Source organism: Talpa occidentalis, unplaced genomic scaffold, assembly GCF_014898055.3.
Source record: "Talpa occidentalis isolate TD23 unplaced genomic scaffold, MPIMG_talOcc4v2.1 talOcc4.8, whole genome shotgun sequence".
Classification (NCBI taxonomy): domain Eukaryota; kingdom Metazoa; phylum Chordata; class Mammalia; order Eulipotyphla; family Talpidae; genus Talpa; species Talpa occidentalis.
This window is the reverse complement of record NW_023605194.1, coordinates 94020596-94047761: the sequence shown is the minus strand read 5'-3', so window position 1 is coordinate 94047761 and position 27166 is coordinate 94020596. Positions and strand designations below refer to the sequence as shown.

At 46.9% G+C, this 27166-nt stretch overlaps 2 long non-coding RNA genes across 4 annotated transcripts in view; both read left to right on the top strand.

Annotated features, from left to right (window-relative positions):
• LOC119234892 (uncharacterized) overlaps window positions 1-27166 on the top strand; it is a 242460-nt gene that overhangs the window by 585 nt on the left and 214709 nt on the right. The gene's annotated exons all lie outside the window — the stretch shown is intronic.
• Window positions 1-27166, top strand: LOC129145025 (uncharacterized). Its single transcript, XR_008550001.1, has 3 exons — window positions 1-22; window positions 22161-22232; window positions 22473-27166. It is a non-coding gene; the product is annotated as an uncharacterized LOC129145025 (long non-coding RNA).

Below are 27166 nucleotides of genomic sequence, written 5' to 3'. Positions count from 1 at the left end.
CAAGCAAACCACTTGCCACAGGGTAAGAGGGATGGGAAGCAGATTCCCAAAGAAAGAATTGTGTGCCCCCTCACCTCCCCCCTCCAGATAAAATACAATGGTGCGTTCACACTCACACCCAGAGGGACATCAGTGTGCTCACAGTGATGTGACTTGTCTTCACCGACTGGTCTAGCCTCAGTGGCTTCATGCCTGCTGTTCCCTCTGAGTGGAGCACTTCCCCTCGAGCCTGTGGCTGGGCTGAGTCCTGTGCATCTCTCAGGCACCTGCAAGGAAGCTTTCCCTGGCCCCTCGAATAATGGGCTAGGCCCTGGGTTATATCTCGGAGCACATAACAGCCCACCTTCTCCCACCAGCGAGTGCCGTTGTGGTTATTGTTCAAGTCCCACCTCCCTCCCACACTTGTGTCAAGAAGAGAGGGCCTGTGTCTGCCTCAGTCGCTGCTGTATCAAGCCTGACCTATAGTAGATGCTTAAAAAATTCCCCACAAATCTTTGCTGAAGGAATGAGTGGATAGTTCATGCTCTAAGCGGCTTGTTTCAGGGACAGGGGAAATGTGGTCAGCAAGTGGCTTGCACAGTGCAGGGGATTTGCCGTGTGGGACTGGGGGAGATTGCTTGTCACGCTAAGGAGTATGGACTTGTCCTATAGGCAAAAAAGAACCATGGAAGGTTTATGAGCAAGAGAGTGATTTAATCTGATTTTTTGATTTGGAAATATAACTCTAGGGCAGTTGATTTCTGAGTTAACTATCCAGAGTTGGCTCTTATTTGATTTCCCAAGTTCTCACTCTCCAGTTAAGCAAAGGAAAGGAAAACAAGTTTTGGGTTTTGGATCCATAACTTGTTAGGGGCACGTCTTCCTTTGCTCATTACCTCCCTCCACCTGCTTTGCTTAGTCCCTCAGAGGCCCCACATTGTCCAGTGAGATTTTAAAACACACTAGCACGTGGCTCTGCTGCTCCCCCGCAGGGGCTGGGGGCCCTCCTCTATCCGTGCCATTGCTTGGGCCCTCTCCACCCTGCCTTTCCCAGTACTGTGGTCCTTCTTGGTCAGCTTTAAAGCCTACTCCCTCCCTGACCAGTGCAGGCCACCTTGCTTTCCAGGATTAAAAATACTCATATTCTTGCCCTTCCAAGACACTAGAAGCTTAAAACCAGGCTGTGGAGGTCACTTGGATCCATGCCCTCTTTAAAGGAGGGGAAACTGAGCAGAGGTGGATTATAGGCCAGGCTGCTGGGAGTAGCAAGATGGCACCAGACTATGATGGCCTGAACCCACTCAACCTGTTTGCCCTCCACGACCTGGCCGGGCTGGGCCCTTGAGCAAAGACTCTCTCCTATTGTAAAGCATCACGGACTTGAGACATTTCAGATGAGAAGAGTGTCTTCTGCTCTGAAGCTGACAGAGCAGCTGGACTCTGCTCTGTTCATGCCTGTGGACAAGACTGAGGGGCTGGGAGCCAAGGGAGTCCAGAGCTGGGCCTGGTTGTTGAGGTGTGACTTCAGGTCTCCTACAGGTAGGGCTGAAGCATCAGGTGGGAGTGTCCTGGGGGTCTTAAAAGGAAGGGTTTTTTTTTTTGAGTTTTCTCTTCTGTCTCCCCTCCCCATTCTGATGCATTCTGTCTTTCCTGCCTGTTCCGGTCCTGAGACTCACTTTTCCTGGGCCACCTCCTTAGCTCCCTGAGTGAGGATATGTGGGGAATGGTGAGTGGGAAACTCAGCCAGTAGAGACAGGAGCAGGATACCAGGGCATTACTCCGCTTGCTTGTCCCTCCGTGCCTGCCCGAGCTCGCCGTGGTGGCTGTCTCCCACCTTAGCTCTCTCGGGTGACTGCCATCTCGTGTTCAGCTCTCACCTGGTGCAGGTGACCTTGCTATTTCCTGTGCTCCCTCAGACTCCAGGCAGTGAGGCTTCCTGCAGCTGCTGGTCCCAGGTGCCTTGCACCCCATTTTGCTGCCCCCAGTCTCTAACAGGCCCTTCCTTGAGCACATCATTTGTTCTGCTTGGGTGGGCTTTGACACCAGGTCTGAAGGAAATTCACAGGCCCAGTCCTGTGGGAGGAAGAGTGTAGGACTATGGCATTTTGGCAATGATGCCAGATGTTGAGTAACACAAGGTGTACGGCATGTTAGTGAGCTTGCCCCTGGGGTTGGACGTGGGGAACAGTGTGGGGCAGAAGAGTACCTCCCATTCTTAGCTGGCCCTCCTGAGGATACTTGCCTTTGGGGGGGGCATTTAGTTCATTAAAGATTTTCATTCAAAAGGTGAGTAAGACGTCTCTACCTTCACAGAGCTCAACTCTCATGGAAGAGAGAGACACGTGACATTGGAGATGAATGGAGAGGACAAGGCAGGGGTGTCAGGAATGGTTGGATGTGGAAGCTACCAGCAGCCTCTGGACTGCAATGGATCCTGATGCAGAAAGATCTCTGGTTTTGGAGGAGGCAGATGTGCTTGAGCCCTGGGCTCCTTAATTACCCTCTGAGCCTTGGTGGTGAACTGAGAAAAACAGCACCTTGCTTGTAGGCTTATTTGAAGCTGTGCGATGCTGTGTGCAGTGTTAGGGCCAGGCCGTCAGTGAAGGGTCACCGTTAGGAGGGCATGTGCAGCCTTTAAGAATGGGGGGAGCAGGATAGCAGGACCCAGTACAGCAGAGCTGCTGCATAAACACTTGACGAATAAATGAGTGTTAGGAGTAGCTACCTCCATGGGAAAAGCTGCTTAGGGTGATGTCCTGCCCTTCACCACCCCCAGTCCCAGGACTGACTCCCACCAGCTGCTCTTCACTAGGATAATTCCTGAAGGGCACTAGGAAAATGGGGTGGCCAAGCCCAAGTGATTTCTTTGACCTGCTCTTTCTAGGTTATTCGGGCTTATACCTCTGCTATAAACTCAAGCTTACTAGTTTATTTATTTCCTTTAGTTCAGAACCAAGACAATGGAGAATGGAAAATACCAATTTCCTTAGAAATAGAACTTGTTTTCCCCTTTCTTCTATTCTCTTTTAAAAACCCTGGGCAACTGACCTAGTTTTTCATTCCCTTTGAACTCAACTCAGGCAGAACTTCAAAGCAGGGTTGTAACACTCAGGTTCCTCGCTGTATGTGGGTCAGGGTGACTCTTCCAGCTGTTGAAAAGGAGATGAGCTATGAGCACCCTCTTTTTAAGCCGCCTTGGTGCCCAGAGCTCTTTAGGAATTTTCTTTTGAGCTCTCTCGCTAGCCCTAAGCACTTAAGTCACGGCCGTTAGCAGGGAAAGTGGCAGAGGAAGTGTTTACTATTCCATTTTCTACTAAATGACTTTTAGAAGAGGGGTGGGCAGAACAAAGTATTGCACGGGTCTGTACTGCAGGCCCGGGTGAAGGGGGGCCCATCTTCCCTGCACAGCGTGGAAGGAACACCTGACCAAGAGCTAGGGAACCCACTGATAAACAGCGTGACCTTGGGTAAGTCACAGTTTATTTGTGAGTCTTCATCTGAAAAGGCCCCCTGAGGCCCTTTGGTTCTCTGAGAGGCTGCAGTCTCCTGTGGGCTGGGGGAGGGCATCTTGCTAGGAACTCCAAAAGTAGAAACATCCTCTTTTCTCCCAAATAGCACCAATATTTCCCTGCTGCGCCATCACTACAGGAAGCAGGGCTGGGTGGATGCACGGAGCGGGTGAGCAGTTTTCTCCCAGGGTGATCTAAGCTAATCTTAAAGACTAATCTCCCAAACCCCTCCTGGAATAGTGTCTTGTCTGTCTGTCTTTTTCTTTCCACCTCCCTCCCTCCCTCCCTCCCTCCACACAATCATCTCTCTGTGTATGTTTGTGTGTGTATGTTTTGACATGTCCACTCTGCACTGAGCACCAACACAGATGTGATCAAGAGCCACTCTTGTCCCCGTGGGACCAGCTCATGACTTGGGGCCGACTGTTGTTGCTTTTCATAGTGAGGGGAAGAAAGGAAGAATAAAAAAGACGAAATGGGCATTATTTTTTTTAAAGTTTTATTTATGCATATAAAAGCTGGTGTGCAGGCCAGAAGTGGGGGGGGGTGAGAGGATTCACTGGAGACAGAGTGGGGAACAGAACAAGCAGACTAACTGAAATACTCTGCTGAGGGGAGCAGCAGGTGAGACAGGAGAGGTCTGCTGCACCATGTTGTTTCTCCCTGGCTGGCCTGGGATTGAACTCGCGCTGCAGAGGCTGCGGATTTCTTCACAGTGTGGTGCTCAACCCTTTGCGCCACCAGGGAGACCGAAATGGACATTATTCCTAACTCCTGTTCAGGCATCTGAGGGAGAAACACAAGGGTATTTGAGCTCCTACAGCTCTTCTAACCCCCCTGTCTGAACCAGTGTATTCAGAGAAGGGCCCTGGGCTGGTGGTCAGGAGGATGGGACGACACGAGGGCGCGCTGTGTATAACATCCCACTGGGAGGACCAGGCTGGGCTTCCTGACTAGTATTTCCTTCTTCCTGTTCCATGAACTCATACAAGATAAGAGGATGGCAGAAGCCGCAGCCTCAATCAGGACTCAGCGACTGCTCGATTTAGGGTTTTTTTTTTAAGCATTCTTTTTTGCTTAGGAAAAAGAATTCAATTGACCTATGGGAAGAAATGTACTGAACTCGATGGTGCCAATACCAAGAGGCAGTGTGCTCTCCTTTATTTTCACTCTTTCCGCTATGATGCCATGGAAATATTGGGGTCTAACTTTTAGTTTGAAAATGCCTTTTATCGTTAAACTAAGTCTTTAAATCCAGCTGCTTTTAGAAAATTCACATTTTTATCAAATTATGTTTACTTCCTATGTCTTCCCTCTGTGGCAGAAAGGAAAGGGTAGAAAACTGATAGGTTCTGTTCCCCTGGCCAGAGGCATGCATGGGGTTTTTCTGTTTGGAGACCACCATGGTCCTAGCTTTCTGGAATACTTGAGCCCCTGGCACCACTGAGTCTCCAGCAGCCTCCAAAGCATGCAGGGTTGAGATTGCCACACTCCATAACACACTCCAGCCGATTGGAAGGACTTGCATGCCAGGAAAGAGGAAAGGCCACCCTGTTAGCACCCGTGAAGTAGAGTGTGGAGGGGCAACTAGGAGTAAATCTCTGAGACACAAGGCATCATGGGAGAAGGAAGTGAAGCCTTACTAGAGGCAGTCTGGGCTGCCCGGGGGGCCCTGTTGTAAGAAACCAAATATCTTCTCCAAAGCATGGACATTCTGTTTATGGTCTAAGATGGGTGCCTTTGAAATGATTTATCTGGACCAGTGGAAGGCAGTGGCTCATTACATATTTTCCAAGTTTAGATCCTCTAGTTGACGATTCACACCAAATCAGGCTTTAAAAATAGATCAAAGGAGACTGGAATGTGTACATTTCAATAGATCTGAAACTGCAAAATGCTTATCCCATACACTGACAAAGCACCAGACCCAAGGACACCATGGGTATAATTATTTCCAGATTCCTTTGCATTTTAAAGTCACAAAGAATGGTCAAAATGAAGACATGATTATGGCTTCTAACTCTGAAAGATACTGTCTATCTTAGCTATAAATCAGTTTATATAATTTTGTTCTATTTCCTTTATACTTTGTCTTTTACATCATTTTTACAAAATTTATATTTTAACTTTTTTCATAAAAGAAATACTTAGCGGAACAAGTCATGTGAATTAACTTTTCTTTGGCTACTTTCAATAAGTGGAGAAACCACCGATTTCCATGGGTCATCTTCTCCCCACACTTGGGGTGGGGGGTTGGAAAACTCTTTTTAAAGCATATTGGCAGAAGGAAACAATTCTTCAACTCTTTAGGGCGAGAACCTTCCCAACATTTTTCACACAACCATAAGGATGTTTCCACCAAGGAGACCAGTGGAGAGTAAGACCCTAACCACGTCACCACGTCATCTTTCTCCACTGTGACCTCTGTCTCTTCACTCAGTTTCTCCGTGGAGTGACTAGTGGCCACATTTGGGGGATTTGGGGGATGGAGGGTGGTATGCTCTGGCTTTTTCCTTGGACCTAGGCTGTGCAGTGGGTAGCTCCTCCATGTGCACCTCTGATATAGCCTCTGCAATTGTTGGCACCAGGCCTGTTGAGCTAGTAGACTCAGCAGATTCTTCACCAGTACCTGGTGTCAGAATGACACACGTGAGGTGGAGAATCTTCAGTGGCGATGGGCAGTTTTCTCCCAGAGTGATTTGAGCTAATCTTAATGACTAATCTCCCCAATCTCTCCTGGACTGGGGTGTTTCTAGCTTGAAATTTCACCATTAGAAAGTCTTTCCTTTGAGTGGGTCGTTATGGTATCCAGGAGTTTCTGGTTAAAGTGAATTTTGGCAGTAGTTATTTGAGAGATTGGGCTTATTAGACAACTTTCCAAAGAAGCAGCTGCTGAGAACAGAGCAAATTATTCATTCTGAAGGAGCTGGGAGTCTGGAGTGTGGTGGGACATACAGGCCTAGATGAGTTTCGGGCAAGCCTTCCTACTCCTGCAAATGAGCACCCTGGGCTAGAACTCAAGTGTGCTGGGAACTAGAGCTGCATTCCTCTTGAGGAAGTTTAGCTCAACATGCAGCTTCCTGCCCCTCCAGCCCCAGCACAGCCTCAGTGTGTGGCCTACAGCCTCTTCCCCATGCAGACCTGGCCCCAGCTCCCTCCCCCAAATGCAGAGGTGCTTCATTTACTGCTGGCAGTCAAGGGCCAAGTGTGTCCCCTCTGTCCTCTAATGCAGGGTTCTTAGAGACGGCTATTACACATTTTAACAAATAACAGGAGCACTGAGGCAAGGACTTTTACCGCAATATGAACACTATAATTTCAACCTTTTAGGGCAACCAATCTATGGAATCAAATTCAACAGAGAGGATGTAGAGCTGAGTTTCAGCCCTGAGCCTCCATTGCCTGGGTGGAGGAATGTTCTACAAGACAGACTGGAGTGAGAACCCTCCCATGCTCGATGCTGTTAGAAACACAAATGGCAATCCCTGGTGCTGTGCCAGTCTCCCCCACTCAAGCGCACAAGTGAATGTTACTGCTTGTTATTGTCTCCAAGCCTGGCAAAGTGTTGGGGACACCTCAACCATCCCTGAGACAATAAACACTGGCTTGGATTTACTGAGTGGTATGAAGGCACTGGGCTACATGCGTCACACAGATTGTTACACAGTGCTCAGAACAACTCTGTGAAGGTGTGCTATCACTTTTAGTTCACTTTTACATATAAAGAAATGGCATTCAGAGATTTCACCTGTCTAAGTGTAGCCACTTGGAAGTCGGAGAGCAAGGTTTCAAACTCAGGGAGCACAAGCCCAGAGCCAGCGCTGCCCACTGGGCTTATTATCTGCCTTGAATATGACTAGTCCTGTCTGTCCTGCATGTCTAGTGTCTAGTTCCTGGTGGGAGGTGGGCAAGTGGCAATAATTACAACGCTGTGGATGCTACTGTCACAGTAGTGTTCCCAGGGGTTGTCACCCATCATCCACAATTGCTTCTCAAGAGTAGCAGATTGCAGCCTGGAGATGATGCTGGTTATAGGAGCAAACCCAAGAATTTAAACTCAGTCCATCCCAGATTTCATGGAGCTGCTAGTGCAGCATGGGAGGCAGATCTTAACGAAAGAACTACACAAATAATGAGGAGTGAGTGACCTAATGAGTTAAGTAAGGCTTCAAGAGGAGGGTGCATTTCATCTGGTCCCAACAGGGTGAGTGTGCCAGGGGAGGAGAATGTAATTTGGGTGGAGGGGAAAAGATGTCCAAGTCTGGAGGTGTGGACAAAAGAAGGTGTTTGAGGACTGACAATGGTGCTGGGGTCCTGACTGCAGCATAGGCAGGGAAGGAAAGGCAGAGTTAGGTGGGGATGAATTTGTCGTGGCCCTGGCTGCCAGGTAAGGGTGGATGAGTGAGCTGGATCACACAGACCCTGAGGCAAGTGCACACAGTTTTGGGTTGAAGATGGGATGGACCAAGGACAGGGCACTGCACGCTTGCAGTTTAGGGAGAAGAAAGTTCCATCTTATTCTTCATGTTGCATTTGTGCTCAAGTCACAAGGGCCCTTTTGTGCTCAATTGGAAGACAAGAGGCACTATAGGGAAGAGGGTGAGCATTATGGCTGGGAGGGGTGCTAGACTGCCTTTTTGAAAATGCACTTACTGTTTTATTAAAGGCTTTCTGGACAACCACCATGTTCCCTGCCTATCTGGATACGAGGCTGATCTAGCATTAGGGAATTTTGAGTGGTTGGAGTAGGTCTGAGGGCAGAAGGAAATATTTTTAGCAATGCTCCGGGATTGGGTTTTGCATTTGGGGGACTTCTACACATGCGTTTCCTGCTGCATCTCATACTAAGCATTCCCGAATCAAACTCATCATCTTGACCCTCAAGTGTAGTGACATCTCATATTCTAGTTCTATCAAAGCAGCTACAGTCTTTCAATTTTACAATCTTTAAAATTTCAAGAGGTAACACACAGAACATGATACTCAATGCCCATTTAATAATGACTTCGAATAGAATGTACATGTCAGTAAGTGTGATGACGTCAGAGCTGCTGTAGGAGGAAATGAGGATGAGGCAGGAAGGAAGTTTATTATACTCCCAGGTTCCTGAGAGGGGCCAGCACATGCCATCGCCCACAGAGGAAGCAGCAGGTTTTGGTCAGAAGGCAGAAGACAGGAGTGAGGGAGAGTCTGAGCCAGAGTTAGGATTGTCTAGTTTCAATAATTCCAGCAGGGCTGTAGGCTAATTGCCTGGTGGCTGATGCTGGTGACCTCGGGTAGGGGAAATAATGACTTGGCAGTGTGATAAGGAGTGAGTTGGAGGTATGGACTCAGAATTTGTTGCTTTGCATATAAAAAGACCTATCTCCTGCAGACTCTTTGCAATCTCTAAGAATGAGCTACCCTGGGAGGACAACTTTCTCTCTTGCCAGCAAGCTTTTTAAGACGTCAAAACACCATAAAATACAGGAAAATATGACCATGATTAATACAATGTTTCTTCCTTTTCCCAAGTCCCCAAACCCAGAATCTAACCAATTACTATCCACTCTGCTGTCACCCTGTCTGATGTCCCCAGTCCTGGCGGGACCTCCTTCCCTACAGAGCTGACGATGTGTGTTCAGTGGGGGGGAAGCTTGGCTTGTTCCACACAGACTCTTTAAGGGGCTAGATCTCATTTTCCTTCCAGCCCTCCTGTGATGGCCTCTACTGCCCTCACATCATTTTCTTCTTTCTGTATTTCTTAGCCATCTTCAGGATCCAGTGACAAGACATTTCTGGAAGTTCCTGGTATTTAGGATTCTTTGCACTCTGAGTCCAGGTTCATCTCCCAGACTTCCTTTCTCCAAGAGCATTTAGTGCTTATCTCTCTGACTGAAAGTTTTCTGCTGACTATATCCAACTATTCACATGCTCCCTCCTTCAAGGCCCCTTTACATTCATACAACCTATCCCAACACCCTGAGAAGAACAAACAGCCCCACCCCTGCACCCCATGGTGGTGTTGATCTGTCTGTTAAGATTCAGTTGGTCTTACACTGTGATGATTTTCTTGGGGTGGGGTAAATGCAGGGTGATGTCGCTGGGAAACGGCCCTCTCCATCTGATGCTAGTGCCCCAGTGTGCCTCCAGATTGGGGGCTGGCTGGGGCTAGCAGTGAGCCTAGACTACTGGGTGTTGTGAGCCTGGACCAGGACCCACCTGGGCCCAAGTTCTTTTGTCTTGAAGAAGAAGGAATATCTAAAAAATATTTTTTAAAGAGATTTAGGTTTATAATAACATTGAAAATACAGTACAGAGATCCCTATATATGGCCTTTCCCCTCCCCATGTACAGCCTCTTCTTTATTAACATTCCCCTCCAGATGGTACATCTGGCTCCCAGGATGAACCTGCATTGACATGATCACCCCAAGTTCACAGTTCACAAGTTCACATTCAGCTTCACTCTTGGTGTTGGGCAAATATACAATGATATATATCCACCATTTTACTACTATACAGAATATTTTTTTGGTGAAGAATCTTTGTGCATATTAATATGCATGCAACGAAGAAACACCTGTTATTCAAAATCAGGAATTGGCAAACTTCAGCCTGTGCCCACCACAGGGCAAACCTGGTTTGTTTGCATTTTTTCTCTGGCTGCTTTCTGTGCTATAACAACAAAGCTGACTGGTAGTAGCAGAGACCATATGGTCCACACAGCCAAAAAAATTATTATCTGGCAGATTATGGAAAATGTTTGCTGACCCTGCTCTAAATCTCTCTGGATACATCACCACACCTCATGTGGATCTATCGATTTCTTTTGAACCATTGATTTTGAAACAACTTCAAACTTACAGGAAAAAAATACATGTATAATATTGACAGTTCTCATAAATTTTTCACGCAGACATCCCTTTCAAATTTCCCCAATGACCCTGATAATGCACTGGATAGCAAAGGGATCAAATCCAGGGTCACAAGATGCCCTCAGCGGCCACATGTCCCTTTCCCTTCCGTCTGGACTGTTCCTCACTTCATTTCTCTTTCAGGACTCTGACACTTTTTTTGACCTTTTATTTTGAAATGATAATAATAGAGTCACGGGGTGTTTCAAAACAGCACAGGGAGAGGGAGGGCATCAGTTACTCCCCTCCCCCATATTCTCAGGGTTCTCCAGGAAACAGAACCAGCAGGTCCTGTGTCTATGTGTATGTAACGAATTGGCTTATGTGACTTTGGAGGTTGCTAGATCCAAAATCTGCAGTATGTTTTTTTTTTTTTAATTTTTTTAAAAATTTTAAACAATATTTGCTTCCCCCCACCCCCTCAGATTGAGTCCCCATAGAATTTCCTTCTCCAAGGCACCTGTGCACCATCACCTCAGTCCCCTGTGCTCGTCCCTCCCTCCCTCTCATCCCTCACCTCCTCCTCCCCTGCACGATGTCTCTGATTTATAATTGTCTGTTTTTGCTTTGTTGTGTTTTGTACTGTTTTTATTTTTTTACACTGACGTCTTATTTGGTGCCCCTATATTCCTGCTATAAGTGAAACCATGCGATATTTTTCTTTTTCCTTCTGGCTTATTTCACTGAGCATGATTCTATTTTTTTAAATTTTTTTTTTAAAGATTTATTTTTACAAGCACTGGGTACAGTCAGAAGCACGGGAGGGTGAGAGAATTCACCAGAGCCAGAGCGGGGAGCAGAGCAGGCAGAAGGACCGAAGTACACTGCTGAGGGGAGCAGCGGGTGGCAGGAGAGGTCTGCACGCCATGTGGGACCCTCCTCCGGTGGCCGGGGAGCAGCCGGGGATCGAACCGGTGCTGCAGAGGCTGCGGGCAGCTTCGCAATCCAGTGCTCAACCGCAGCGCCACGGAGGGGGGGGGGGGAAGGCCCACAGCATGATTCTTCCTAGCTCCATCCATGTTGCTGCAAATGGCATGAGTTTATCTTTTTTGATTGCTGAATAATATTCCATTGTGTATATGTACCACATCTTGATCCAGTCATCTATTTTTGGACATTTGGGTTGTTTCCAAAAAAAAAAAAAAAAAAAAATATATATATATATATATATATAAAGCATATGATCTGACAAATATTTGCCCCCCCCCAAAAAAAGTGCTCTAACTACTTAAAAAACAAACAAACAAACAAACAAAAAATATGCAGTATGGACTACAGACTTCAGATCCAGGATTAACCCATAGAGCCCATGAAGTCAGAAGGCAGTCTGCTGCAGAATTCCCTCTTGCTCTGGAAGGCTGATTTTTTTTGTTGTATTCTGGCCTTTACCTGATTGGATGAGGCCTATCCACATTATGGTGGGCAATTTGTGAACTCAAAATTCTCCCATTTAAATGTCAATCCCCTCCAAAAACTGTCTCTAAATTGACACATGAAATTAACGATCATACTCCCTGTGGTAATCACTTTCATGACTGTAATATAAAAATCAACCATGAATTTTATAGCATCTGTTAAAAATCAAAATTTTTTTATGTAGACAAGACGTCACAAAAAAAAATTTTCCCAGGATAGTCTTGTCTTTACGTTTCCAACGTGGCTCTAGGAATTGTAGAAGTTCAATGGAAGCAATATAGGCTGCCCTTGGGTTGGTAAGAGATCAAGGGGATGAGTTCTAGGTGTCTGCTTGCTCTTGATAGAGTCTTCACTCTTGAGAGTGTCACACACTGAGTTTCACTTGGGGCAAAGAATGTACTGCTAAAACGTCAGATGCCATTGCTCTAGGCCAAGTTAGCCATATTGGCTTAAATACCTCTTGAAACTTTTGCTCAGGACATATTTCTTGTCCTCACCCCTCTCTCCAGGACACTATCTCTGACCTCCCACCAGTCCCATCTCTCTCACAGGACCCAGATCTTTGCCTACCTGCCCTTTCTCCATCCGTCTTCCTCTGACTTTCAGGTGTCCTGTTATCTTACACTGGATCTTTGCGGGCTCTTCCTCATTCACAGAGCCCTCTGATTTTTGACATTGGTTCTCCTCTTAGGAAGTGGGTGGTAGGTCAGCGACTCTTCTTTATCAAAAATGACTTCTTTGAAAAGCAAAATCTCCAATAGACATCAGATAATTTATATGTGACAAGAAACAGTCATAGTGGGATATTTTAATAAACTGTATTCAGTCTTTGATCGAGTAAATTCAATGAAAAGAATTGAGAAGATTTGAATGATATACAAATATATTTTAATTACCATTATGGAACTTTGTATTCAAAGGTTTTTTAAGCATGCTTTTGTTAAATAGATTATGCATTGTTGCATTTATCATCTACAATGATTTGATAGAGCTAACATCCAGTTTTTAATTAAATTGGATACCTTACAGCTTTAAAAAACCCTTACATTTCCAACTGTTTAAAGTCAAAGCCAGAATAAAAACTCTAACCTCCCTAAACAGCGTGGGACTTTTGTTTCCCTATCTTCTCCTTTCTTTTGTATACTTTGTTACTTTAATCCTGGTTAGCCTTTTACATCAATTTTTATAACCACATTTAAAGCAAATTATTTAGACCTATCCTACTTAGTTTTGCCATTCATCACTTGGTTTTCTTAGTATCTCCCTACTCACCAAAATTCCTCTATTATTGATTCCAGTGATCTGGAGAATGTTTTAAATAGATATTTTTAAGAAAGTGAATTCAAGTAGATTTTCTAAACTTAGAATATTTAAAGACTGATGACTTTGTGTGTAAAATAATGAAGTCATACCTTTTCTTTCTCCTTTTTTCCCTTTTTGGTTAAATATTGTTATCAAATCCATCCTTTAACGACTGATTGATTTTCTGCAGTATTAAATTAAGTGTGAATATAATTTAGTTATTATGTAGTTTCTAGTTATGGTATAAAATTTTCAAAAACCCTCCTTCATTTTTATTTCATATTAAACAAGTATTTTTTGGTTATTTTTTCTGTTTCATGCAGTGAATCTACTTCATAAGAAGGATTCTTATAACTGAGCCCTTTGCTCTCCCGAGCTACAAAATGTTTTCAGAGGCTTATATTTACTTAGTGACTCACACAGGAAACAATTATTGAACATTGCATGCCAGACATTATTCTAGACACGAGGGAGGTTAATTAGTTAACAAAAGAGACAAAAATCTTTGACCTCATAGAGGTTCCAGTATCAGAAACTAACATTAAACAAAATTAAGTAATGCATAGAATATATTAATGATGAACGCTAAGAAGGAAAATAAAGCAGAGAAGAACAATAGGAAGTATTAGAGGAAATTTTAGGTAAAGTGCCCAGAGTAGCAGATGAGATTTGAATAAAGATGTGAAGAATGTGAAGTAAAGAATCATTGACTATCTAGGGGAAGAGGTCTGAAAGACAGGCACCAACAGACAGTGCAAAGGCCCTGTGGTGGGAACATGCCTGGTTGTTCTAAGAACTGCAGGGATGCAATGAGGAGGAGAAGAGGCAGCAAAAGGAAGAGTGGTAGGAATTGAAATTTTTGATGTAGCAGGGGCAGATCATAAAGGGCCTTGAATTCCATGGAAAGACATCAACATATGAAGTCACGTCTGAACTCCAGCTCTGAGCATGATGGGTCACTTCTGGATGAGTAGGGGCTGAACTATCAGATTATATTTGGATAGTACATTCTGATCGGTATGTTGAGAATAGTGGGGGAAAGGCAGAAACTGAGGAACTAGTTAGGAAACTACTGAGCAATCTCTAAAACATTATAGTGGCTAGGGCAGAAGGATTAGTTATAAAGTTTGTGAGACATGGTCAGATTTTAGATATACTTTGAAGGTAAAAAGGGGTTTGCTGACAGGTTGGATAGATATGATGTTTGAGATGAAAGAAAGTTAAGGCTGAAGCTGAAATTGAGGCTAAAGAAAGTTAAGGCTGAAGTTAAGGCTGCAGCTGGGTGAGCAAGAATTCAGAGAGCCTTTTTAGACATATCACCTTTGAAATACTTAGTGAGCACCCAAATGCAGGAATCTGAAGCTCCAGTTCAGACACATGAGTGTAAGATGCTGATTCCCAAAAGGACAATCCCCAGGGCATGGGGCTGACATATTGGTGGGTCTCACTCAAGTACTTTCAACTGCAGGAAATGACCCAAAAGCAGACACATGATGTGAAACAACAGGATTTTTTTACATGGGGAGTGAGAAAGAGGGAGGGAGAAAAAGAGAAAGAGAGAACTCAGAGTCTGGTGTGTGGCCGGAAGCTGTCTGTCCCGCTCTAGATAGCATCTGCTGAGCAGGGCATGAGGTCCAAATTGAAGCCACAGTGGCAAGCTGGCAGTTTTTCGCAGAAATTCCTTCTTACCAGTGATTTAACCGCCAATGTCTCAATGTTTCCAATTGCCAAAGTGCCAGCAGCTCAACTACCAAAACCCCAGCACATTTAGATTTAGTTTATAAGTGCATTTCTGCTGTACTATTTGATAGAATTGTGATGAAGGTGGAGAGAAAATGATTTTAGTAGTAACCTCTCAATTATTTTCTTTTTTGAGTTGGACTAATTGACTCTTTTCTAGAAATGTGGCACTTGGCCACACTGGCTGTGCATGGACAATGCCTCACGGCTAGTTGCTATGTCCTTTGAAGATACTGCAGCCCTAGAGAGCACTGCCTTCTGAGGCTGCACCCCAGCATCCAGACATCTGACTTTCATCACCATAGAAATGGTGACAGAGGTTGAAAGTAGGGAAATTGTAAGAGGAACAGTGAGGACCAGCCTCCCAGCCAGTGGGTGGTGCTCACAGCCACCTCCATGGTAGAAGGCGGGGCTTTCCAGACTCCACCCCCCGATGCCAACAAGATGGTAGAAGTTGTAGTTTTGAAACTTTACCGCCAAGTAGGGTGGGGTTGATGGGAAAAAAAAGGGGCCAAGTTCTGGCTTTTGGCAGTTAAACTGCAGAGGCTCTGGCAGTGAAACCACTGGTGTGGAGGGTGTTTCTGGAGCGCCGCAAGCTTGCCAATTGTGGCTTCAACTTGGACCTTAGTCTCTACTCAGTAGAAGCTGTCAGGAGTAGGGCAGATGGCTTCTGAGCATGTGTCAGCCTGTGAGTTCTCTCTCCCCCTCTGTGAGTGTATACTGTTATTATTGTTTTACACTGTGCATCTGCCTTTAGGTCCTTCAGTCACAGCATGCAGGTGAGGACCCTCCAACTGAGTGATCCCTGGTCCCTCAGATTTGTCCTGTTTTACTTAGACCCCCATGTGGGGTGATGAGCAAACTGTCAGCTACATGTGTATGTGTATATGTGAGATATGAGTCTGCAGTTTGAGTGACAGGTGTAGGCTGAGATGCACCACATTTTGGAGTTATGGAGTTTTAGGAGGTATTTGAAGCCATGAGGCTAATAGGATTGGTCTAGTGATGTAGGTGGTGACTGAGAATGGGCTATTCCAGTGCCCAGGATGGAAGAGGATAACAAGCAAAGGAGACTGACATGGAGAGGCAGAAGGGTAGAAGAGAAGCAGGTAATTGTGGTGTTACAGACACCAAGGGAAAAACGCTTGACGCAGGAGAGAGTGATCAGCTGTCCCGAATGCTGCTGATGGCGGGGTAATTGAGAGCTGAGAATTTTCCGCAGGATTTGGTAACATTGAGGTCACGGGGGTCTCAGAGGAGTGCAGTTTCTGAGGAGAGATGGAGTTAAAGTCTGATTGGAGTAGGTTTGAGAGAGAATTAGAGGGAATTTGAGACCCACATCAGTCCACTCTTTAGGCCTTTGCCATGAAAAGAAAAGGAAAAAGAGGTGGTACCTGCAGCAGAAGTGAGATCAGGAGAGGTTTTCTAAATAGAAAAAATAACAGCATGTCACCTGCTGTTTTAGTCTTCTATTGCTGTATAAGAAATTACCACAAACTTAGTGGCTTAATACAATGTACAAGGACCCTATGGTTTCCTCTAATCCAGGCCTGGAGGCCAGCCATGGAGGAGCTGGGCTTGTTCCTTTTGGGGGTGAGGGCCCCGTATGCATGCAGGTGGCTGTCTGAATTCAGTTCCTTGCAGCTGTATCCAGGACAAGGTCTGCACTTCCTTGCTGGCTGCCAGGCCCAGGGGCTTAGGCATCATGGTGGCCTTCCCCAGTGTGACATCTCACTTCAAGCTGTAGGAAGGCTCCCGTCTCAGGGCTTCCCTTTGACTAGCTCAAGCTCAGTCAGGATATTCACAGTCAATAGGAGTAGGAAATTCATCCCATCTGCAAGGCCCTTGCACCTTTACCAGATAATGTAATCTAGGGGGTCCTATCCCTGTGCCTTGGTTGAGTGCTTCTGACTAGAATCAAGTCACAGATTCAGGGTGGGGATAACACAAGAAGGTGGCCCCCTGGAAATCACCCTAGGGATGTCTTACCTCTATGTCTATGGGAAAAATTCACTGGACAGAAAGAATTGGTGACATAGGAGAGGAAGGGGTACTAGGGGAGGAGCTGGGACTCTGCACAAGAGGAAGAGGCAGGATGAGCTGCGTGTGTTGGTCCATGTCAGAGGACAGGAGACTGGGCCAAGCAATCAGCTACCCCTAGCATGTGTGGGTAATGGAGAAACTTGGGGAAGCTTCTCTGCTTTCTACTTCAGTGTTCTCAGTGAGACAAGAAGCAAGAGCATCAGTTGAGCTTGAGGATGCAGGAAGAGGTGTTGGAAGTTTATTTTGATAAGTGCTCATATTTCTTATCACACGGCTAATGTATATTTTTTATAGTGCATTTACATCATCACTTTAATCTGTTCTTCACTCTCATCTTTATAGAGAAGGGAAGAGATGTATAGAGTCAGTGTTGGAGGACATCTGGGGTGAGTGGGGAGCTTGGCGCTCAGTTGGAGGGTGGTTGATGCTGGACTGGAGCATTGCCAATCAGGACTGGATGATCTGCTCAGGTCTGGGCCACAGGAACTTTCAAAATACAAACCCAAACACGCAGAAGAGGAGGCTTCTGACTCAGCATTGGACAGGAGTGTTGTGGGAAGTCCACAGTGTGGCTGTTGGCACTCACGCATTGAGGGTACATTTAATGAGTTATTCAGTCTGTGGAGCTGTGAGGCTAATAGACATCACATACTCAATATTTTCTTTTATTCAATATATTCATTTCATTCATTTCATAAATGTAGGGCCTTTCCTGACTTGGAAACTACACATAACACCTGTATCACAATGCTATTTTCCCCCCAAAATTTCCCAGGTAATTAGTTTTATGGAGTTTTGCCATTTGGCACATCTCTTCCCCTCCTGTGCCCTGCTGGGGATAGCTGTGCTACCAGAAAAGAAATCTTGCCACATGGCTACATTTAGAACTTAATGAACAGAGCACACTCCGTTGTAGAAACACCAAGTGTTACCTGCATGCTTTGTGCAGAGAAGCCGTCCCTGGCCAGCCCCAAGCTTAGCCATCCACTCGTCTCACCCACGCTCAGTGCTATTTTTCTCTATTCTGTTCCCTGGGTGGCACACTAGACCTCTGGTTTCTCTAGTTAGGCCGTTTACCTTGGTTTTTCTAAAATTTTAAGCATCCACTGATTTCCCTCCTGCCTGGGCTCAGCTGCACCAGCTCTGCTTAACAGCCCGCAGGCCCCCCCACCCCCCACACACTGCCTCTGAGTATCAGGAAACCCTTTAGGATCTTCCCCCCTCCTCTGCAGCAGTTGGCCTGCCCTGCATGTGGTCGTCACCCCACTACCCCCACGGGACTTTAGCCAGTGTGCCCCTCCACTGAGCACACTCCGGGGCTTATTTCAGGATGGGGAAGGATGATTTAGCTTGTTTTCCTGGTTGCTGCTGCTTCATTCTGCTCCTCCATGCATTTCTGTCACTCCCCATTTCTGGGGTCCGAGGACACTTTCCAGTAGGATCTGCTCTCCCCTTCCCAACTCCTGGGGCAATTTCCAGTTTGTACAACTTGTGGGGTAGTGGTGCCAGTCTCTGAAGGGGGGAGCAAGAGAGGAGGACCCAGTTTGCACTGGAGGGTCCACATTTGGGTTCAGGCTTGTTCAGTGTGAGCTGCCTCTGCCTGACCAGGTGGACTGACGTGTGGACAGGGGACACGCAGGTCTGGAGAGGAGGCCAGGCTGCCCAGGCTGTGCCCGGGTCTGTGGGGCAGACCCTGCCGGGGTCAGGCTTCTTGTGGCTCTGGTTTCTCCTCCCTGGCAGGTTTACTCTTCCTAGATAATTTTTCAGGAGAGACAAAATACAGAGAGGGACAAAGGGCTGCCTGGGGCCGGGGCGGAAGCTGATCATGTGGTCCTTGGTCTGCAGGCCCTGGAACTTGGTCACAGCCATAAAGCAGAACCCACCTGGCCTTGTTTCTGTGTCTGGATTTCCCTTGTGAACTTCACAGTGAATGGCGTCCTTGATAGAATACGATGAGTTGTTTACTTTTGGGTCCTACAACTGTCATCAGATGATCCACATGTCTGTGAATGTCCCTGTGTCCACCCATGCCTCTGCCCATACCTCTACTACCACCCATGTCTGATCCACCCTCCTTTAATTTGGGACTGATGATGCCATTGTCACATGTATGTGTACACGTGTGTGTGTTCATGTGTGTGTAGCAGGCAGTGCAGCCACAGGGCTAGGATGGCAGGTTCTGAGTCAGATAGTTGGAATGATAATCCAGTTCCTTCTCTCTACAAGTATCTTCTTTAGATCACTTAACTTCTCTGCCTCAGTTTCCTCCTGGGCAAAATGTGAAAGTACCAGACTTACTAGAGCAATCCTCGCAACACACTTAGCATCATGCTTGATATGAAATAACTACTCACTAACGTGAGCTGAGGGGGCGTGTGTGTCCATGCCCCCTCGGGCTAGCTAGGGTGAGTATACAATCTCAGCAGCCAGGCCGCTTTAAGCAGATGAGCTGGGAACCCAGGTGGAGAAGGGAACTGTTCTCTCCCCCGCCCCTCCAAGCCCCTCTTCTGGTGGCAAACACAAACAGGGACTGTTTGCTTCCAGACATAGACCATCCCTTTGACCTTTCCCTACACTGGCTCCTGACTCTATCATCGCTGCATTAAGTCATCTCACTGCATTCAGCTCCACTCGATTGACTGAAGCTTTCACAGGCAATTGCTTTTATCTAAAATTTGAAGGACCCACTTTGGTAACAATTTTTATTCCAACTGTGCTTTTTCAAAGCTATTAACTGTGTTTTGTCATCAAAATGGGGCCGAACCCTGCTTGGGGGTCAAATGCTTCTTGGGGGTGAGTCTAGCTCAGCCTGGCAGTGGGTCCCTCCCACTGCTGCCAGCTCAGAGTGCAGTGGCTATGGCTCCACATCCCCCTGGCCCACGTAGGCTTTTGCCAGCTTCTTGGCCACTACTAACTGTGACTTCACTGCTCTTGTCTCTTTCTCTTTTTGATCAGGGATCTAAGAAGGGTGTGAGCTCCCTCCTGTCGCTTAGTCTGACTCTAAGGTGGCCCTGTAACATGTTGGCACAACTTGACTTTCCAACCCTGAGCTCAGGAGTGGATGAGTGCCTGGAAGGGCACTGAAGCATCAGAGTGGGTGGAGGGTGGAGGTTGCAGGGGGCTCCTCTGCTCCTGAAGTCTTGCTGAAAGGCCAAGGCTGACTTGGCTTCTGTGTCCCCAGCTCCGTCCATGTCCTCAGAACAGACCTTGGGTGTGTCACTCTGTCTGGGACTGTGTGGTACATGGAGTGACATCTGAGTCCCAGAGGGCCATGATCCAGTTCTAGAACATCAGTTATTTAATTTTGGGAGGAACACTTAAGCACTAGGAGAAGGGGTTGGAAATTGTGATACTATGTGCTAGTGACTCTAGCTGCTGAGGATCTCAGCTTAACGGTGAACGTGCTGCTCTTTAACTCAGACTAGGCTGACTCCAGGTGCAGCTAAGGAAGGGCTGGAGATTTGTTCTCTATGTCCCATACAGCTTACTTTTCTCCCTTTCTCCCTCCCTTCTCTCCTCTTTCCTTATTTATTCTGCAGCCTTTATTAATCTGGAGGTGCAATTTCTCAGATAAACGTTCTGGAGAGTGAGGCAAAATCCAGTGCCTTGCAGCTTAGAGATATCCCAGGATCACTCCCCCTGCACCCCCACTTGCCCCCAATTACTGGCTGTCTGTGCCCATGGCTTCCTTCTCCTTTCCTCTGTGGGGGGCCGACTCCAGCAATGTACCCAGCATCCAAGTGAGAAACACTTGGAGGCCTTCCCTCCCGCCCCACCAACCTGAGTAATAGAGGATGACTGGTGGCAACACTCATATCAAACTCAAATCCCAGCCTGGGAGAAAAAAAAGAATGCTGGAGAAGGACAAAAAACATGTGACACGCTCAGGAAGATGAAGAGTAAATTGCCCAAGACATGAGAGGAGGGGGGATTGCCTATCTCGTAGCCTAATCTTATATGAGTAAGGCAGACGCGGCTGTTTTAATGGGCTCTAGAAAACTGAAGGGACCCAAAGGAAGAAAGTGGTGGTAACAAATGAGATGCAGATTGGGGAAGAGAAGCAGACAGTAGCTTATTCCTTGTGAAAGCTGAGAGATGGGGTGCTTTTTAATGAGGCTTGCATCGGAGAGGCCTTGCCCAGGCACAGAGTAGGGTAACAGAGGGACCATTCAAGTGAGAGTAGCGAGGCCCCAAATGTGAACAGATGGAAATCAGACTCCAGCAGGGTCTGCCCAAGCCCTCCAAGCCTATGCGACAGGAGGGAGCCCAAGGTCACACAGGGATGGGGTCTGCCTGCAGCTGTGAAGTTATAGAGTTGAGGGAAGCAGAGGGGGCAGCGGTCTGGGTGGGGAGATTTGGACTTATGGGAGTGCAAGCTGGATGAGGTGAAGGTGTGTGTGTTGGGTTTAGACAGGCCCTGCTGGAGGCAGGGTAGGGACATGTGGGCTTTTTAGGTCTTGAGGCTAAACCATAGGTGGGAGCAACAGTGTCCCTGCAGGCCTAAGGCCTCTGCCCACAGCATATCCTGGCATAACTGCTAGAGGTGCCACATGGAGGAGATGAGTTTTTAGACAAAACTATTGGGAAGCAACAGCAGGTATGGCTGGGGTGTGTGGGAGCTGGTGCACATTTTTCATGTCCGAGCTGGGACATCCAGCAAAGTGAAGAAGAGGAAATGGATCCTGAGACAGAGCAGCATGACAGCAAATGTGGTGGCTATTGGGGAGGGGAGGAGGAGAACCCGGAGAAGATGCCTAGGTGGGTGATGGGGGGCACTAGCCAAGCAGGGAAAAGCGCCCTCATATCATGGTGGGGGGCCTGGACTTGGGCGGCAACTTGGCCTCCTGCTACTACCTGGACTGCGCAGCCTCTGGCAAGTTGCTTAGCTACCCTGCTTCCATCGCCCTATCTGCAAAATGAGGATTGGCGTGAGAATTAAGGGAGTCAGTCTTTATAAATTCTTAGAATACTGCTTGGCACACAGTAAGTCTCACATAAGTGATTTTTAAGTAAAAGATTATAATAAAATTAAAAAGAAAAATGAAGACACAAACAAAGACACGTCCCTGTAAGACGGTGCAGAGGCAATGGAGATGAGGCATGTGGGGGCCTGGAGACTTGGAGGGAGTGGGGGCTGCCCCAAGGAGCTGTCACACTAGCTACAGCTCCCAGGCAGGGCAGAGGGAACCACCAGATGTCACATGAAGTCCTCGATGCAGTGAGTGAGCTGCCATGTTTTAAAGTGTTTTCTCTCCTCTGTGCCAAAATTTGAGCAGAAAGAGGACGGAAGAGCTAGGCTGTGGAGACAAGCAATAAAGTGCCCTCCCGGTGACCTTACAGGCTCACAGGTAAGTCTTGGCCTAAAACCAGCCAACTCACCTACCAACCAACCAGCCAGCCAACGAGGTGTCATTTTAGGAGCAGGCAACTGGGTATGCACTCTGGGATGAAGAGAGGGGAGTCCAACTTGGGCCACTTTTCCCAGTGGCCCCAGATGTTTGTTCTGGAATCAGAGCTGCAGACTCTGGAGCCTGTGCTTCCACAGGCACATGCCATTCCCCAGGCCAAAGCTCTGTTCTCTCTCCTAGCAGCCGGCTTGTAACTGCTCTGGGCCCAACAGAGAACACAAGCGTGGCAGTGGGGATTGAGGAGAGCCCCTCCTTCCTGACACTTTCTCCTGAGCACTGCTGTGAGGAGAAGCTACACGGCTGCGGGGAATCGGCCTTCAGAGGCAAGAGTTCCCCACAGTAGATTTTGTTTTCTGGAAGTAAATTAATTGAACAACTGTGAACAAAGGTGGGGAAGTGAACAGAGAGAGCCTGGCAGGCTGAAGGAAGCATCCAGAGCAGGCGTGGGTAAAGGTGGATGAAACTTTCCAATGATTGTGACCAATGGTAAAAATAAAATTAATAGTAATCCAAGACTTTAGCTGCATCCATGTGGATCTCTGCGGACATCAGCCAGCTGTTGAGGGGCTATTAGAACCCAGGGAACCTGGAATGAAGATGAAGAATTTCTCTCTGGAACTCACCCCCACTGGGCCCTGCATGGCTGTGAACTCTCGCATGATACCACCACCTGGCAATGCCCTCTGCCCCCCAGAAGTGCTGTCACAGCACTTGGACACATCCTCAATCCCTGCATGCCTCGTCTGGAAAGGCTGAAGGAGAGGGCCTCTTGACACCCTCTCTAAGGGGCAGCCACGCCCTCCCTCCCTGATAGGCCCAGGACGATGGCATCTGTGCTCAGAGCCAGGATGAAAGTGAGTTTCAAATCAAGAGCACTGCCACTAATGGGATCTGTTTTGTCCATCTGTACCTGCCATTTTGGTCTCTGTCCAAGGGCCTGGGGTATATATCAGCTTCAGGGGCAGGAGCTCAGCTTGCCCTGATTCTAATGTGCCATCATGATGAAGTGGCACATGGACGCGCATGCCCAGTTTGTGGGTACATCAGGGGCATGAGCACCTTCCAGTATGGACAGCGAGGACGAGAACACTCAGAGGGCGCTTGCAGGGAGGACAGTTGGGGCACCTTGGCCTTGAAGAGAGGAATTTTTTCCATATCTCTCCATGAGAAAAGCTGGTCTGGAGATAGGAATGCTGGGATATGTCTGGGGGGGTTGCCTGCCCATGATCTTGCTGATCCTGGAGAACGCAGCATACCTTTATGGGTCTTAGGTTTCCTTCTCTTAAAAATGAGGGTTTGGTGGTAGTTGGAGTTTCTGGGGGTAGATGGGTCTGTGAAGCTCCTGAGCCATATGGAACATGCTGGGTAAGTGATTTTAATGTGTACACTTTCCCGGGACCAAAGTCTATAATTTTCATCAAACCTCAGTAGCAGTTGGAGCAGGTATTTCTCTGTTTCCCTTGACACCTGAAAACCCTCTTAGAGGCTGCAGTTCGGGCACAGGTCTCTTCCTGACACTAGTTAGGTCCCTCTGCTGGCTTTTCTCCCAACTCTCCCAGGCCACTACTTACTTTGATTTTTGTTTCTTTTATTTAATTTTCCTTTCGCTGTCTGGACCAAGACTTGTTTAATTTTCCAATGAATAGTGTCCAGTCTCCATCTTCAGACATGGTAAGACAAAGGTTTTCATGCCACTTGAAACTCAAAACAGCCTGGTTACCGCAGTTGAAATATCAGATCCATGCATTTTCAGTAACTTCTCAGGCTCATGGAAGTAGATGCTGGGAAATTGGTGCTGGGTCCCCAGATTCTGGATTTCTCTTTTGTTCTCATATCTTTTGTTTTCCTCCTTCTATGAGTTTCTGGTTTCTCTAGGTACATACAATATCAGATTTGGAAGCTGATATGAGAGAGGAAACATTCAGACCTGCCTCCTCCTCTTGTCCAAACCTGTGGATTCACTCTGGCTTTCTCCAGACATTGTTATTAGCAATCCATTTTGTTTAGAGACAGTTTTTAATTTCTCAGAGCTCTCACTTAATAGCTTGACAGCTCTGTCAGGAAGTTATCAGGTGGGATAACACACACGAAAGCACCGTGTCCTGAGACAGGTGAGGCGGGTAGTGAGAGCGCCATTTTACAAGTGATGATGTGAAAGCACCGAGAAATTAGGTATAAGTTGGTGGAACACGCTAAGGCCAAGTCCAGGGGTTTTGGAAACATGCAGACTGGGGACTGAGAACTGCTGTCCTTTGTTGACTGGCTGTGTGGTGTTATAGTCTGGTGCTCAAATCCTCTGCACCCTGCTTCCACACACATAAATGAGAACGTGACATAATGCTTATGTCCCAGGGAAGCCATGAGTAATAGGGAATTGTGAGCATAGAGGCAAGGCGGTGCAGTGCCTGGCACACTGGCACAGAGTACTTGGCAGCCTTCATCATTTGGGGAAAGTGACCATGGGGATGGGCATGCATTCTCCTCCATGGTGGAATATTTTTTTATTTGCCTCTTGAAAGAAAGTTACTAGAAGATCCTAGCATGGCAACAACAAAAAGTCAGAGATGGGAGGAAAAGGAAAACTCCTCCAGGGTACTTTCAATTCAATTTATAGATGAAGATTTTATAGCCCAGAATTTTATATTTCTCCAAGACACACAGCCATTTAGAGGCAGCAGGGGGGTCAAAAATCACCCTCTCCCTGAGGGGTTTTGGGATGCAGGGTTTTCAGGGCTATACTGGAGGTTGTAGTGGACAAACTGGAACGAGCTGGTCAGTCTCAGCAGTGACGAGACAGATCTTGACCTCCTGTCTTGTAGCCAGGTCGGTGGCGTTTTCACTTCAAAACAAATGCTTATTCAAGTGACTCTTTTCCAGGTGTTGGGGTTCATAAAGGGCCTCCCAGTGACAGGTCTCCTCCAGTGCTGTTCTGGGCTGCAGAGACAGCCACAGGCCTTCAGCACACCCTCTGCTCCCACCCAGAGCTCACCCTTGTCAACATCCAGATTTTTTCAGAGCTCACAGTCATGGGAGGCTTGGGCAGTGCCAGGAATGGCGTGAGGCCCAGGGCACAAGCACTAGGTGCACATGCATCTGACAGCCACGGTGCCTCTAGGTTGTGACCTCGGGGACCTGCACCCAGGCCACACGAAGGTGACATAGGATAGGAAATGTTGGCAGCAGCCTGGGCTGACTGGAATGGATGGGGCAGGTGGCATTGGGGCTAAGCCAAGCTGGGAGATGGGTGAGAGTGAGGAGTTGAGGTTGGTGTAATAAAGTCCTCTCTGTCAATGACATGTCACACTTTCTACCTGGATACATATGACTGACAAGGAACTTGTCGGCAGAATGTACAAAGACTTGGTATAAATCAATGAGAACAAAGGCAGTCCATTAGGGGAAAAAAAAAAAAAAAGAACGCTTAACAAAAGCTATCCAAATACCTAGTAATAAGCAAAGGTGCAAATGTTTAATGAGAGAAATAAAAACTAAAGCAACATACACGCACCCAAAATGGTCAAATGAACCCTGTGCTGGTGAGACCAGAGTACCCAGAATGTCCAAGCTTGGCTGGTGGAGGAGGAAGAGGAAGCTGTGCTGGACAATTGCTGGGCAGCAGCTCCGGAAACCAACCATGCACACCCCATGCACTGGGATACAGTCCCCAGGCCTGGACCCGAATAGAAACGAACATTACGTGCACCAAGACATAAAGAAAGCTCATCGTGGGTTATTGATAAGAACCCTTATCTGGAAATAGCTCAAATGTCTACCAACAGTGTGGTAAGTGTGTGAACGGTAATAATTACACAGTGGGGTGCTCGGTAAAAACAGGAGTGGATAACTGATCATTGCCATGTCTAACAACATGGGCTAGACACGGGAAAGCACACATTTGGCATGTGATTCAATTTGTATAAAATACAAATGAGGCAGAGCTAACCCATGGTCTTAGCTGTCAGGACAATGGTCCCTTTTGGAGCATTAGTGACTGAGAGGGAGCTTGAGCAAGGCTCCTTGACCTGCGTGGTGGATGCACACAAGGATTTGCCTTTTGAAAATTTTTGGAGATGAGCTAGTATTATTAAAGTGCTTTTTGGTGTGTGTGTGTGTGTGTGTGTGTGTGTGTGTGTATTCAAAACATTTATTTTAAACAAAGGATGCAATGCATCATCAAGTGTCTTTCCTCCACTTCCATTTGGAGTAAAGCATCTGGTTCTTGGGCTCCCTAGGAGGTTAACCTTCCACCCAGAGGTATTGAGAAGAAAGGTCCCGCTCCTTTCCTGGGGGGACTGCCCCAGGGGCTGCATGATCCAGGAGCCACTGCTTTCCTCTCTGGGATGGAGGCTTCATGTACACTGGGCCAAATGGCCCCTTCCAGCCCTGGTGTTTCAGGGCTTCCTCTCTAGAGAAACAGACACATTATCTGCTCATTTCATTCCGGACCCCAAAGAGTACCAAGCCATCTGTTCTAGAACTTTAACAAATTGACTCACGCCAATCTCCTCTCTTCCTCCAGCCATTCCACTTCATTTTCAGGCCACTTAGTCCATTTTTTCCCCCTTTTGTCCTTGGTTTTCAAGACAGCCCATTTGGGCTGAGCCCTATTTGGTGACAAGTTGTCAGAACAGCTCAGGCCCTAGTTCTGTTGTGTGATTTAAGTAAAAAAAAATTTGACTGGGGAAATTAGATGGAGGTGATTGCAGCTAAAGTGCCTCTTATTGAAGCTTTTGGAAAACGTAAATGTCATCAGTCTTGTCAAAGCTAGACCCGGGAGAAAATAACAGGACTAAAGGCGGACCAGGATACACGCTGGGACTGCACAAACTTAGAATTAGCCTTCCTATTTGTTATTATTTTTTTCCTTGTAAGTA